This window comes from Hyla sarda, chromosome 3 (assembly GCF_029499605.1).
Source record: "Hyla sarda isolate aHylSar1 chromosome 3, aHylSar1.hap1, whole genome shotgun sequence".
Taxonomy (NCBI): Eukaryota; Metazoa; Chordata; class Amphibia; order Anura; family Hylidae; genus Hyla; species Hyla sarda.
This window is the reverse complement of record NC_079191.1, coordinates 72,077,893-72,091,909: the sequence shown is the minus strand read 5'-3', so window position 1 is coordinate 72,091,909 and position 14,017 is coordinate 72,077,893. Positions and strand designations below refer to the sequence as shown.

Here is a 14,017-nt window from a genome sequence, read left to right as displayed (position 1 = left end):
ATCAGACATCTTATTCCCTAGTATTCCCTATCCTTTGGATAGGGGATAAGATGTCTAGAACAGAGTACCCCTTTAAAAACATATTGATTTAGCAAACCCAGATTTGTGAGGTGAGGCAAAACGTGGCCCAACCAATTGTGGCATCAGGATACATTACTTCTGGTTTTACCTGGAACTGAATCAAAGTAGTGACCTGAATTAGACATTGTCTAGAACAGGGGTGGAGCTTAAAAATCCCATGATTTGGGATATTAGGAGAACTGCTTGTTCACTATTAGGGTAGGGTCACACACAGCGCATACGGAGTGTATTACTTGATGCACCAGCAAATTTCTCACAGCGTGAAATACATTGTGTATGCACTATGACCCTACGCTAACAGTATAGTTTGTACCTTGCAGCGACATGTGACTGTTATTTCCTAAAATGTTTTGCAACATCAAGTATTTAGCACAATATTATTAATAATAATAATCAATATAATACCGTATATACTCGAGTATAAGCCGAGTTTTTCAGCATGATAAATCGTGCTGAAAACGCCCCCCTGAGCTTATACTCGAGTGAACTCTCCGCCTGTCAATTCCTTCTCAGTGGTCTCCAACCTGCGGACCTCCAGATGTTGCAAAACTACAACTCCCAGCATGCCCGGACAGCCGATGGCTGTCCGGGCATGCTGGGAGTTGTAGTTTTGCAACATCTAGAGGTCCGCAGGTTGAAGACCACTGGAAGGAATGACAGGCGATGATGATGAAGGGGGGATGATGACGAGGGGGATGATGACGGGGGTGTTAATGACGGGGGTCTGATGTATTTCCCACCCTAGGCTTATGGTCGAGTCAATAACTTTTCCTGGGTTTTTGGGGTGAAATTAGGGGCCTCGGCTTATATTCGGGTCGGCTTATACTCGAGTGCATACGGTAATAAAAATAAAAACATAAATCATAAATAAGTAAAACTTGAAAAATCCTGTAATGTGCAGATTACCGTATATAAATTCTTTTATAGGGAAAATAGAACCTAAAATTCTGACACAAAAAAAATTAAGGGATGCTTATCTGTCTTGTGATTGGCTGAAAAACAACACATGAGTAGCTGAGCAAGCCTGACTGTAAGTATAATATGCATAGGCAGCTAAATAAAAAAGATATAATAGAGGTAACCCATAATACTGTTTACAGGCTCTATGGGAAATGGTGATGGCTCCCCTTTAATTGTGATGCGGCTTCCAATCCCTGATAATACCATATGAGATTTCTGTCACAGGCGGCGATTATCTTTTGTGTTTTATAATTGTATAATTCTCTTTGTTTTCGGCAGACACCTTCAGAGGGTTTTACGTTAAGCCTTCTCTGGCCTGGCTCCAGGGTGCTGCCACGAGCGGGCGCAGTAGCGGCCATCTTTAGAGGTCGTTCAAGGTCTAATCTTTCCCTGGTACAGTGGATTTGATTAGTACAGATCCGGGCTCAGGTGCAGGCTCTGTGGTTACAGCATTGTCGGGTCTTGTTTACACAAAGGAAAGGCCATTTCATACAGTAGTAGAGGTTTCTATTACTATTTCTAACTGTTTCGCTGCCAGATGTCAGTGGCAATCATTGCTGATTACAAATGAAAACAATGCGTTACTGCCTACAAGATATTCACTCATATGCTGTATGTAATGACATCCCCTGGGATAATAATGTGTTTGTATATAAAGTGAGACCAGTTGGCAGTGTTATGGGGCACATTAATTGTCCTTGTTATGGGGCTACTACGGCTCTCACTGTTATGGGGGTAATATGGCTGGGGTACTTTTGCTATATAGATGTCACTAATACAGCATTGCTGAGGCTGTCGCTAGTTTCAGAAACACTAAAGCTGTTACTATTTTGCACTGTTATTGTAACAGCTATAGCGTTAATAGTGCACTGTGATTAGTATTATGGAGGTACTGTGGGTGGAACTGTTATGCATTTAAGACCATTAAGTTTGGTCCACTTTGGGGGGTATGTGACCTGTGTTTTAGGAGAGGGGTGTAAATGTGAAGCCCTTTTTTTGCACTCCTACCTAGGTATAGAGCAAGTGCAATCTCTGTGAAGAGTGCACCACTTTTAGGTGTCTTACACACAAGCTGATAGAGCGTCCAGGAACCAGCTGAATTATAAGTGCAGCTTTGGATGTGACTTGGGTATAAGCCAAGATGAATTAAATTAGTACTAAATAAGTAAAACAATGTTTTGTAACATGAGTTGCATGTATTGAAACACTGACATTTTACAGGCTGATGGTTTTTAACCCTATCATTACCATATATTCTATCTATCTATCTATATCTATCTATCCTAGGGATGTCCCGATACAATTTTTTACGAGTACCAATACTTTAATTCTAGTACTCGCTGATACCAATTATGTGTACTTTTATTTTATCTTTTTAAAGGGAATCAGACACCAGGGTGACCCGGTTTCTGGCGCTGCTTACCGTGCTGATATGTGGGTTCCTTGTTGTGTACAATGGAGGCGGCTGCTGTATTATGGGCTAAGATTTCTCTCTCTCTTCTCCATTGGGCAGAACAGGGAATTTGCATTGGCGGCGAGAACGGTGTCTCCACAGCAATTGCGCTGATGTTCACATGGTGAGCAGCGGTAGAAACAGGGGCACCTGCACTATCTACATATAAATTGAAGTTAGTGCAGGTGACACTTCTCTAAAATTGTCTTTAATAGTAGGTAGTAGCCCTTGTAGGTAGTATAGATAGTTGCAGGCATTAGCAGCAGCCCTCTGTAGACAGCAGCCCCCTCTGATGACATTAGTAGCAGCCCCCCTGAAGACTGCAGCCGCCCCCCCCCCCCGTTTAGACAGCAGCCCCCCTTGTAGAAAGCAGCCTCCCTGTAGATCGCAGCCCCCCCCCCTTGTAGACAGCAGGTCCCCCCTTGTAGACAGCAGGCCCCCACACCTTGTAGACAGCAGGCCCCCTCCCTTTGTAGATAGCAGTCCACTCCCCCCCCTTTGTAGACAGCAGCCCACTCCCCCCCCCCTTTGTAGACAGCAGCCCCCTCCCCCCGTAGTAGACAGCAGCCCACTCCCCCCCTTTGTAGACAGCAGCCCACTCCCCCCCCCCCCTTTGTAGACAGCAGCCCACTCCCCCCCTTTGTAGACAGCAGCCCCCAACCTTGTAGTTGCTCACTTGCACCAGTCGGATGTTGCCGCCCCAATGCCCCGTTCTCATCACGGTCGCTGCCCCGATTCTGCCGTCCGCATCATAGCATCCTATGGAGGAGCACGTGACATACATGTCACTCTGCTTCCTCCATAATGTTACACTGGGTGCAGTGGAGGAGGTGGGGTGATGTGTATGTCACATGCTCCTCCATAAGACGCCATGATGCTGACGGGAGAACGGGGCAGCGGCCGTGATGAGGACGGGAGAACAGGGCAGCGGAGTGATGCACCAGGTATAGGATTTGGTATCGGGGACATTAAACAAGTCCCCAATACCATGCAAAACCATGGTATTGGCCCCAATACTAAGATCGGTATCGGGACATCCCTATAACCTATATCTTTATCTCATATGCAATATCTAATTTCTTTTCTTCTTCATATTTCTTTCCTTCATTGTTTCCCTTTTTATATATTTTATTATTCCCTTCTGTTTATTTACTCATCTTTTCTGTACACAATTTCCTTTTTCCAGCTTCTAGTTTTATTCTTCCTTTCTCACATTATTCTTCCTTTCCTCCCATTGTTCTTCCTTTCCTCCCATTATTCTATCCTTTCCTCCCATTATTCTATCCTTTCCTCCCATGCCTTCTTTCTTCCTATCATCATTCCTCACTTCCTTACTTTCTTTCTATTTTCCATCAATGTATTCTTCCAACATCCACCTATCCTCCATCCATTCTTTTCTTCCATTGTACATATCTTGTTTTCTTTGTCTTCATTTTTATCTTCCATCTATCTATCAATCTATCTATCTCATATCCATCTATCTATCCCTCTATTTCTCTCGTATCTATCTATAACATTATTACATTTATAGTTAATATACTTTTACCCCCTTTCCTTCTCTACAGCAGTCTGGTAATCCAGTATATGTAATGATCCATCAGGGTTTACAGCATATTATTCCAGTACTGTACATACTATATACAAATCCTTTCTAATAAATCCCTTGGAATTCTTCGCTTTCTCAGTGTTTACATTTTCCGCTTTAACTATCCCCCCGCCCCCACCCTGCAATCCTATGTAATATTACTAACCGAAGGATTAACCCTTGGCTGGAAAAGGCAGCACAGAATCACTGAATGCAAACTTTCCCAATGACTATTACATGAACCTCGGTGAGACTGTACTTGACGGGGGAATAAATCTTCCTCCTGGCAGGGACTAGGTCAGCACAATTTACTGTATGTGAAAGCCACTTCCAGAGCAGCAGAATCCATAAGAATGTGAGCCATTTCATTTTATTCACTTCTGGCCCGATACTCAGCAGTACAGCATACTGTCACTATGGATTAGTCAGAGAAGATGCATACTCCAGGCCCTGCTATATGAGAGGCTCAAAGACCCTTCTACTACATAACAGCTGTAAAGGGTTAACACCGAGATGTTATATAATCTTACATAATATTCTAATTATGTATGTTCACATTCTAATTACATTACAAGCTCCTACATATTGTAAGGATATCGCACATGACTTTGGTATAATGGTAAAAGGTTTATCTGCTTTATAAAACCTATTTTCAGATACTCCATAAGGAAATGGTTAGTTAATATAATGGGTCCCCTGCTTAAGACTCTAAGGGTCTATTCAAACAGCAAAATTTCCGCTTGCGGAATTCCGCCTCAAATTAAAGCCATAGACTTCTATGGGATTCCGCACTCCCATTCACATGCTTGCGGTTCTTCCTTGTGAATAGACCCTTAGACTCTGAATGGGACTGGAGAGGGACTACACAGAGTGTCTTTTGCTGATCATTACTGGACAGATCAGGGTGTATATTATAGTACAAGACCATGCAGCTACTATCGGGTCCTTGGAGAGAGGGGGCCCGATCCTGGTTGGTCCTTAGTATACAATGAAATCTATCCAAAAGGCAACCTTTATCCAAACCAGATTTCCTGGAACAGATATTTAGTCCACTATACATTATGCATAGTGGTCATTTTCTTTGTGAAGACATCCCCATAATAGACCACTTTTCAATGTAATTAGGGGTGGTCTTTTCAAAGAGGTGTCCCTATAATTTATTTTACCTGTGGTCCTGTGGTATAAAGAATTGACATCTAAAAAACTGTCAGAGAGCACTATTTATGATGAGCTCTGTGCTCTCTCCTTCCCTTCTTTTAGTGTTGGGAGAGGAGGAGGTTATACATAGTAGACAAGAGGTTGGAGAGGAGGGAGAGCATTAAAGCACACACAATGCCGTTTGCAGGAGAGACTTAGGCTATGTACAGGCTAAGGCTATGTACAAATGTAGAGAGAAAGCAGAGTATCCACAGCAAACTGTACACGCCTGAAAACAAGAACTTCACATTCAGTACTACTGGGAGAACACACTCACACAAAAAGACCCCGAACCTAGGAGCAGGCTGCAAACTGTTTATCAAGGGGTATAAAAATGGATAACAGAATGAAGATTGCAGCCCATAACTTTCATTCACACTGAAAAAATAGATGAACTCCATGTTCTGTTTACAAGACAGACTAGCATTGTTGAAGGATCAGATTACAAGCTGCTCCACTTAGAAGTCTATTGAGAGGAGAGATAAAGAGGAAAATGGGGGGATGACAGCAGATAGAAGGCAGTAAACATACAGAGAAACTGCAGAGAGAAAAAGTACATGAGCTTACTATATTGGATCTAACCACGGGCTTGAGTTACTGCTTACACTGCTCAGAACTGCTCTATAAAGCCCTTGAAGGGTGTGCTATAGAGATAGATGTATAGCAGTGAATGGAAGACATCATAGAGGCTATACCCATCTATAAGCTCAGGGACAACAGAAAAGGAGCAAACTGGTGAAAAATGGCATATAAAAGTTATATAATGGCAAAAATCATGCTGTGCCTCATGTACACACAAAAGACTATTCTGCCTTTTCTGATAATGTACCTAAAATGACAGGGACGCTTTAATGTAACCTCTCAGCTCCATTTTGACCTTCAAACTGCTACTTGTACTTTATAGGTGCATTTAAGTGTGTGTGGGTCGTATACATATATATATATATATATATATATATATATGTACCCGCTGACATTTTTTACAAAAACAATTTTTATTGGCTCTCATGTTGTATGTTAAAGAGTCCTATCCAATCATGAAGAAGATGCAGGCGCTTCACGATGGCCACCACCTCCTAATTTATATTCAAGCTTGACTGACATCCCTGAGTGCAGAAAACGTCACCCAAAGCTCAGCCAAACTTCCGCAATGGAGATGGAAACATCTATTGTCAGTGGTAGATCCTGTGTTATCTGACTTTATATAGTAAAGGAGTTACCTTTCATTGTCATCCTGTCTGCATGATATGACCCTGCCTTAAGCTGAGAAGTGATGCAAAGCGTCGACCTATTGGAAGGGCTCACTGACCGGTCTGGAAACTGTAATATTTCAAGATTTTTTCTAACATAGATAGTGACATGGAAATTTAATGATCTATTCGCTTTAATTCAATGGTTGACAACCTTTCCTAACAATGACTAATGTCAATGCCGGGGCAAGTGATCCAATGTTGACGTAAAGCTTTTGCTGTCACACATAAAGCCGCTCTTGCTTGCCTTTGCTGGAGGCACAGTTGTTATTCTGAGACTATATCAGTGTGAATTGATATTATTTCCCTATTAGAGGCAACACGCTGCTACACACTTGGGTTCTCGAAGCCTCTCTGTCTCTCCATCCAAGTAAGGATGCGGCAAATCTGAGGGACCTCATTTGTGCAAAATGAAATCCTATTTATAGCCGCGCTCTTCTAACTCGACAATCAGCATGCCAAACGGCTTGTCAGAGAATGACTGATTGCTATTTCTTCAGGAAGTTCTCATAGATTAGTATTGTGCACACGTGTTGCACTATTTTTAGCTCCGCAGCCTGCGGAGGTGCACACAACACGTTACATTTTTCCCCTCTCGCTTTATTACGGATGGGTCTCATACATGGAGATGAAGATGGAAAAACTCCACATGGGGCAGGATTTTAGAAAATGGCGAGCAGTTATCTACGCCGGCGCTGATGACTGGAATCTAAATTTTTAGTCAGTAGTTAGTCTTATACAAAAGAGGCTCCAATCAGTTCTGTTGCATAATGCTTCACTTACAATTCACTCTCAAAAGAAAAAAGTTTCTGAAAAAGTCCCACTACCATTTCTTTTGCTAAATATTCACTCCAACCTTTACATTTCTAAATGTGGTGCCCCAAAAAATATACACTGCTCAAAAAAATAAAGGGAACACTAAGATAACACATCCTAGATCTGAATGAATGAACTAATCGTATGAAATACTTTCGTCTTTACATAGTTGAATGTGTTGACAACAAAATCACACAAAAATTATCAATGCAAATCAAATTTATCAACCCATGGAGGTTTGGATATGGAGTCACACTCAAAATCAAAGTGGAAAACCACACTACAGGCTGATCCAACTTTCATGTATTGTCCTTAAAACAAGTCAAAATGAGGCTCAGTAGTGTGTGTGGCCTCCACGTGCCCGTATGACCCCCTACAATTCCTGGGCATGCTCCTGATGAGGTAGCAGATGGCCTCCTGAGGGTTGTCCTCCCAGACCTGGACTAAAGCATCAGGCAACTCCTGGACAGTCTGTGGTGCAACGTGGTGGATGGAGCGAGACATAATGTCCCAGATGTGCTCAATCGGATTCAGGTCTGGGGAACGGGCGGGCCAGTCCATAGCATCAATGCCTTCCTCTTGCAGCAACTGCTGACAAACTCCAGCAACATGAGGTCTAGCATTGTCTTGCATTAGGAGGAACCCGGGGCCAACCGTACCAGCATATGGTCTCGCAAGGGATCTCATCTCGGTACCTAATGGCAGTCAGGCTACCTATGGCAATCACAAGGAGGGCTGTGCGGCCCCCAAAGAAATGGTCTGGGCTGCATAATAGCACATACAAAATAGCAAAATTAAGCAAAGATTAAAATTTTATAAAAATCAGAGAAAAAACTTTTCAACAAAGTTGAAAGGCTGTCCAGACATGCTGTGAGTTGTAGTTCTGCAACAGCTGGAGGCATCCTGGTTGGAAAACACTGTCCCAGATGTTATACAGTTCCAATAAAGCATTCCACCATCCCAGCTCCCCTCTCAGCAGGGCTGCATGTCAAGTGCCTTGTATATTAAGATACGGCCAAATAAACAACTGTTCTTCAGGTCTGTTCTACCTTATGTTAGAACACGGAATGGAAAGTGCTATTTCCAAGGAAGTTGTATTCGTGAATGTGCTCCATGTGTGACTGTAAGACGAGAGGTTCTTGAAAATTTCCATGAATCCTAAGGAAAAAAAATCAATACAACGATCTGGGAGTCATCAGTGTAGCGGTACGGATGTACACGGGCCCCACTATGTGACTGGAAGCATAACATTCCCAGGCAACTAAAATTCCAATTCTAAATCTAATTTTAAAGCCATCTTATCCTCTAAACTGGAATCCATCCAGGAGGGTCAGCGTGACGCATGTGATGGTGGCGATCACACAATAACAAAACAAAGGGCCATTCACCGGAACCACAGATTAATATGGCAGAAGATTCTGGCTGTGTTGTCAGCTGCATTAGGGAACAGCTATGACTGACTTCAACTGGGGATTATGAAATTTACTTAGGGTTCTGGCTACTCCCTCACTTATGCTTGGTACTCCAGCTTGACATAATCTGATTGGCTGCTATCTGTAAGCACAAGCCCAGCATCCTCTAGAAGTCAGTTCCCCTTAAAGTGACATCTCTCTGATTTAGAGCCAGTGGAGGCCTCCTGTCTTCAATGGGTGCTGCTAAAATCAACTGAGGCCTCCTGACTTGAATGGGTGCGTTGTGCTACCACTTAAGTCAATGGAGGCCTCCTGTCTTGAATCGATGTGGTGTGCTGCTGCTTAAAGGGGTACTCCGTTTTTCAGCGAAACTGTTCCGAATGCTGGAGCCCACGCCAGAAGCTTGTGATGTCATAGCCCCACCCCCTCAATGCAAATCTATGGGAGGGGGCTTGACAGCCATCATGCCCCCTCCCATAGACTTGTATTGAGGGGGTGGGGGAGTTACATCATGAGGGGGCGGGGCTATGACATCACAAGCTCTCATCGCCAGCTCCAGCATTCGGAACAGTTTGTTCCAAGTGCTGAACAGTGGAGTACCCCTTTAAGTCAATGAAGGCCTCCAGACTTAAATGGGTGTGATGTGCTGCCACCCAAGTCAGTGGTGGCCTCCCGACTTGAATGGGTGTGGTGTGCTGCCACCAAAGTCCATGGAGGCCTCCTGACTTGAATGGGTGCCGCTAACGTCAATTGGACGCCTCGTAACTTGAATGGGTGGGGTGTGCTACCACTGAAGTCAGTGGAGGCCTCCTGACTTGAACCTGTGCAGTGTGCTGCCCCAACACCAGCTACACACATAGGGACCCCATAGGAGGTTTTGTAGTTTATCGATCAATTATTAAAATACTAAAAATAAGAATAACTATTGATTGCACATACAGAAGAGCTATAAATGCAATGTAAACAGCCGGCCGTACTGGCACACACAATGCGGCTTCTCGGCATCCCGGAGAAATTGCTGACATAACCGTTCCGGCAACGTGTATGTTATTCACTGATTCCTGCAACACGGCTGCTCCTGAGCTTAATTGCTTTCATATTCATCACATTTATCAAAGTCAGCACTCCCCTTTCTTAAGAGCTCCTCCATGTTATTTGCCATCTTAACAGTTCAACGCAAATGGCAAATGCATCTGTAAAGAGATACGAGGCATCTGCTGACATCAAAGAGGGAGATTTTTTTTTCTTCTCCCCATCCCTTTAAATCACGGCACCATATTGCAGGTACGGACGGCTCCAGATGCTGTTAAGACACCTTCAGTTCTTTGTCGCGTAAGCATTACGGGTTACTTTTACTCATTATTTTACTAAATAATTCATAACAATCTTCATTTATAACGGCATCCCGGCAAGTTGTCATCTGCATTGATGGCAGCGGCCATTTTGCCTGGTGAGATGTAGAATCAGAAGAACATAGAAGCCAGCATTATGAAAACCTTATGGGGTGAATTCATTATTGTCAATAGGTGACCTGCACTTAATTCTTTTTCCACAATGAAGATTCAATATTTCCACTGAAAAGAATGAGATGCATATTTCATGTGAATTTTGGCACAATGTTCCTATGAAGAAACATAACCTAAAAGCCTCTAGCTCAATGTTTTCCAAACAGTGTGTCCCGGACAGTTTGGAAAACCCTACTCGAGCTGTACACATAACAGTGGGCACCTTCATATCCACGTATTGACCACTACATGCATTAACATGTACATCTACATGATTCATATGGAGGGGATGACACGTGGCCGTTGAGCCCAGTGATTGGTTGCCATGGTCGTGTGCCATAATGCTGACACTGTTAAACGATAGAAGCCATGATGCCGGTTGTACAACACGTGACTGCTGAGTCCAGTGATTGGCTACCAAGGTCATGTGCCATCCTATTGGCATCACTGCTCAGCAATGGAAGCCGTGATGCTGGTCATACAACAGGTGACTACTGAAAGCGTACCTGTCATTTTAGGTACCTTATCAGAAAAGGTAGAATTATCTTTTGTGTGTACATGAGGAGCAGCATTCTTTTTCCATTATATAACTTTTATATGCCATTTTTCTCTAGTTTGCTCTTTTTCTGTTGTCCCTGAGCTAATAGATGGGGAATAGCCTCTATGATGTCTTTCATACACTGCTATACATCTATCTCTATAGCACACCTTAAAAAGCAGAAGCAGCATCGAGGGCTTTATAGAGCAGTTCTGAGCAGTGTAAGCTGTAACTCAAGACCGTGATGAGATCCAATATACATTGCTCAAAACAAGGGAACACTTAAACAACACAATGTAACTCTAAGTCAATGACACTTCTGTGAAATAACACTGTCCACTCAGGAAGCAACACTGATTGAGAATCAATTTCACATGCTGTTGTGCAAATGGAACAGACAACAGGTGGAAATTATAGGCAATTAGCAAGACACCCCCAATAAAGGAGTGGCTCTGCAGGTGGTGACCACAGGACACTTCTCAGTTCCTATGCTTCGTGGCTGATGTTTTGGTCACTTTTGAATGCTGGCGGTGCTTTCACTCTAGTGATAGCCACACAAGTGGCTCAGGTGGCGCAACTCATCCAGAATGGCCAATCAATGTGAGATGTGGCAAGAAGGTTTGCTGTGTTTGTCAGTGTAGTGTCCAGAACTTGGAGGCGCTACTAGGAGACAGACCAGTACGTCAGGAGACATGGAGGAGGCCGTAGGAGAGCAATAACCAAGCAGCAGGACCGCTACCTCCGCCTGTGTGCAAAGAGGAGCAGGTGGAGCACTGCCAGAGCCCTGCAAAATGACCTTCAGCAGGCCACAAATGTGCATGTGTCCACTCAAACTGTCAGAAACAGACTCCATGTGGGTGGTATGAGGGCCCGACATCCACAGGTGGGGGTTGTGCTTACAGCCCAACACCGTGCAGGACGTTTGGCATTTGCCAGAGAACACCAAGATTGGCAAATTTGCCACTGGCGCCCTGTGCTCTTCACAGATGAAAGCAGGTCTGGAGATGCCATGGAGAACGTTCTATGCCTGCAACAGCCTCCAGCATGACCGGTTTGGTGGTGGGTCAGTAATGGTTTGGGGTGGCATTTCTTTGGGGGCCACACAGCCCTCCATGTGTTTGCCAGAGGTAGCCTGACTGCCATTAGGTACCGAGATGAGATCCTCAGACCACTTGTGAGACCATATGCTGGAGCGGATGGCCCTGGTTCCTCCTAATTCAAAACAATGCTAGACCTCATGTGGCTGGAGTGTGTCAGCAATTCCCGCAAGAGGAAGGCATTGATGCTATGGACTGGCCCGCCCGTTCCCCAGACCTGAATTCGATTGAGCACATCTGGGACATCATGTCTCGCTCCATCCACCAATGCCACATTACACCACAGACTGTCCAGGAGTTGCCGGATGCTTTAGTCCAGGTCTGAGAGGAGATCCCTCAGGAGACCACGTTCATCAGGAGCATGCCCAGGTGTTTTAGGGAGGTCATACAGGTACGTGGAGGCCACACACACTACTAAGCCTCATTTTTACTTGTTTTAAGGACATTACATCAAAGTTGGAGGTCATACAGGTATGTGGAGGCCACACACACTACTAAGCCTCATTTTTACTTGTTTTAAGGACATTACATCAAAGTTGGATGAGCCTGTAGTGGGGTTTTCCACTTTGATTTTGATTGTGACTCCATATCCAGACCTCCATGGGTTGATACATTTGCTTTCCATTGATAATTTTTGTGCGATTTTGTTGTCAGCACATTCAACTATGTAAAGATGAAAGTATTTCATACAATTAGTTCATTCATTCAGATCTAGGATGTGTCATCTTAGTGTTCCCTTAATTTTTTTGAGAAGTAGGATTTCCGTAGGGTATTATCACAATACGGAGATTCCTTGAGGAAATTTCAAGTGTAATCCAAGTGTATTCTGCTGAGTAGTTCACACACTGGATGTTTCGTATTGAAACTTCCAACAATGAGTTAGATTCCACCGCACTGTAGTGAATAGGACGGTGCTTATAGTTTGCTTGGACATTAAAGGGGTACTCCACCCCTAGACATCTTATACCCTGCCCAAAGGATAGGGGATAAAATGTCTGATTGCAGCGGTCCCGATGCTGCGACACCCCCAGACATCCGGTGCACAGAGCAAACTTCGATCTGTGCCGGATGACTGGCGATGCAGGGCAGAGGCTCGTGACGTCATGGCCACCCCCCTCATTGCAATTCTATGGGACGGGGCGTGATGGCCGTCATGCCCCCTCCCATAGACTTGCATTGAAGGGGCTTGACCGTGATATCACGAGCCTCCGACGCTGCACCCGAAGCTCTAAACGAACGTCGGGTGCAGCGGGAGATCGCGGAGGTCCCAAACCTTTGGATAGGGAATAAGATTTCTAGGGGCGGAGTACCCCTTTAAGCACAGATTCATGAGGGAGGCCTGCTACAAGAGGAATCCCTGCCCAGAATTTAAATGAGGAAGTCCCCATAGTGTAAACCCGGCCTTAGTGTGAATGCACCATAAAGCTTTTTTTGATTTGCTATTTTAGAACATCTGAGTCTCCAATTTGCTGGTTGCTATGGGCAACAAAGAGAATCTTACTGAACTACACAGAAGATCTGAAGGTCTACATGCAAGAGTTCATTTTACTAGTCTATATTAATGGAAATAGTTTATTAAAAAATAGTTATTTTTTTAAAATGTGCAAAAGGAGAAACTGCGTTCTGATAGCAAAGGGTGAAAAGTCATTTGGTCATGAATGGGTTAAAGGAGGGCAGTATGTGTGAACTGCTCCATCGGGCTAGTCTTTTTTCCCGCCGGAGCTTCACCTGATGGATTCTGGGAATTTTCTGGTTCCAATAAATTGGGCCTTTCATTGAGGTGAAGAGCTTTGTGTAATTAATACAGAAGGTAATAGGAATATAGTGATAATTAAGCAGGAGGGAACTCCAGGGAAACCCTATTAGATCTTCTCCATGATATTACCGCTCAGTCCAATTTGGATAGCACCAGTGAAATATTCTATTTATTCCCCTGGTGATCACTTACAAATCTACTTAGTCTGTTATGGCTGGGATAACGCTGGGGAAATATTAGGAGGTTCTGCTTCAGCAAATAAATCTGATACTGTATCTCCTTACAATTGAAATGTCTGGCTGGCTCCAGTGAAATGCAACGTCCTGCTGCAGATGGAAACTAAAGACATGGGGGTAACACTATTATA

General features: G+C 43.9%; 1 protein-coding gene across 5 annotated transcripts in view; it reads right to left on the bottom strand.

Annotated features, from left to right (window-relative positions):
• The window catches only part of KLHL29 (kelch like family member 29), a 917,635-nt gene that overhangs the window by 844,677 nt on the left and 58,941 nt on the right, over positions 1-14,017 (bottom strand). The gene's annotated exons all lie outside the window — the stretch shown is intronic.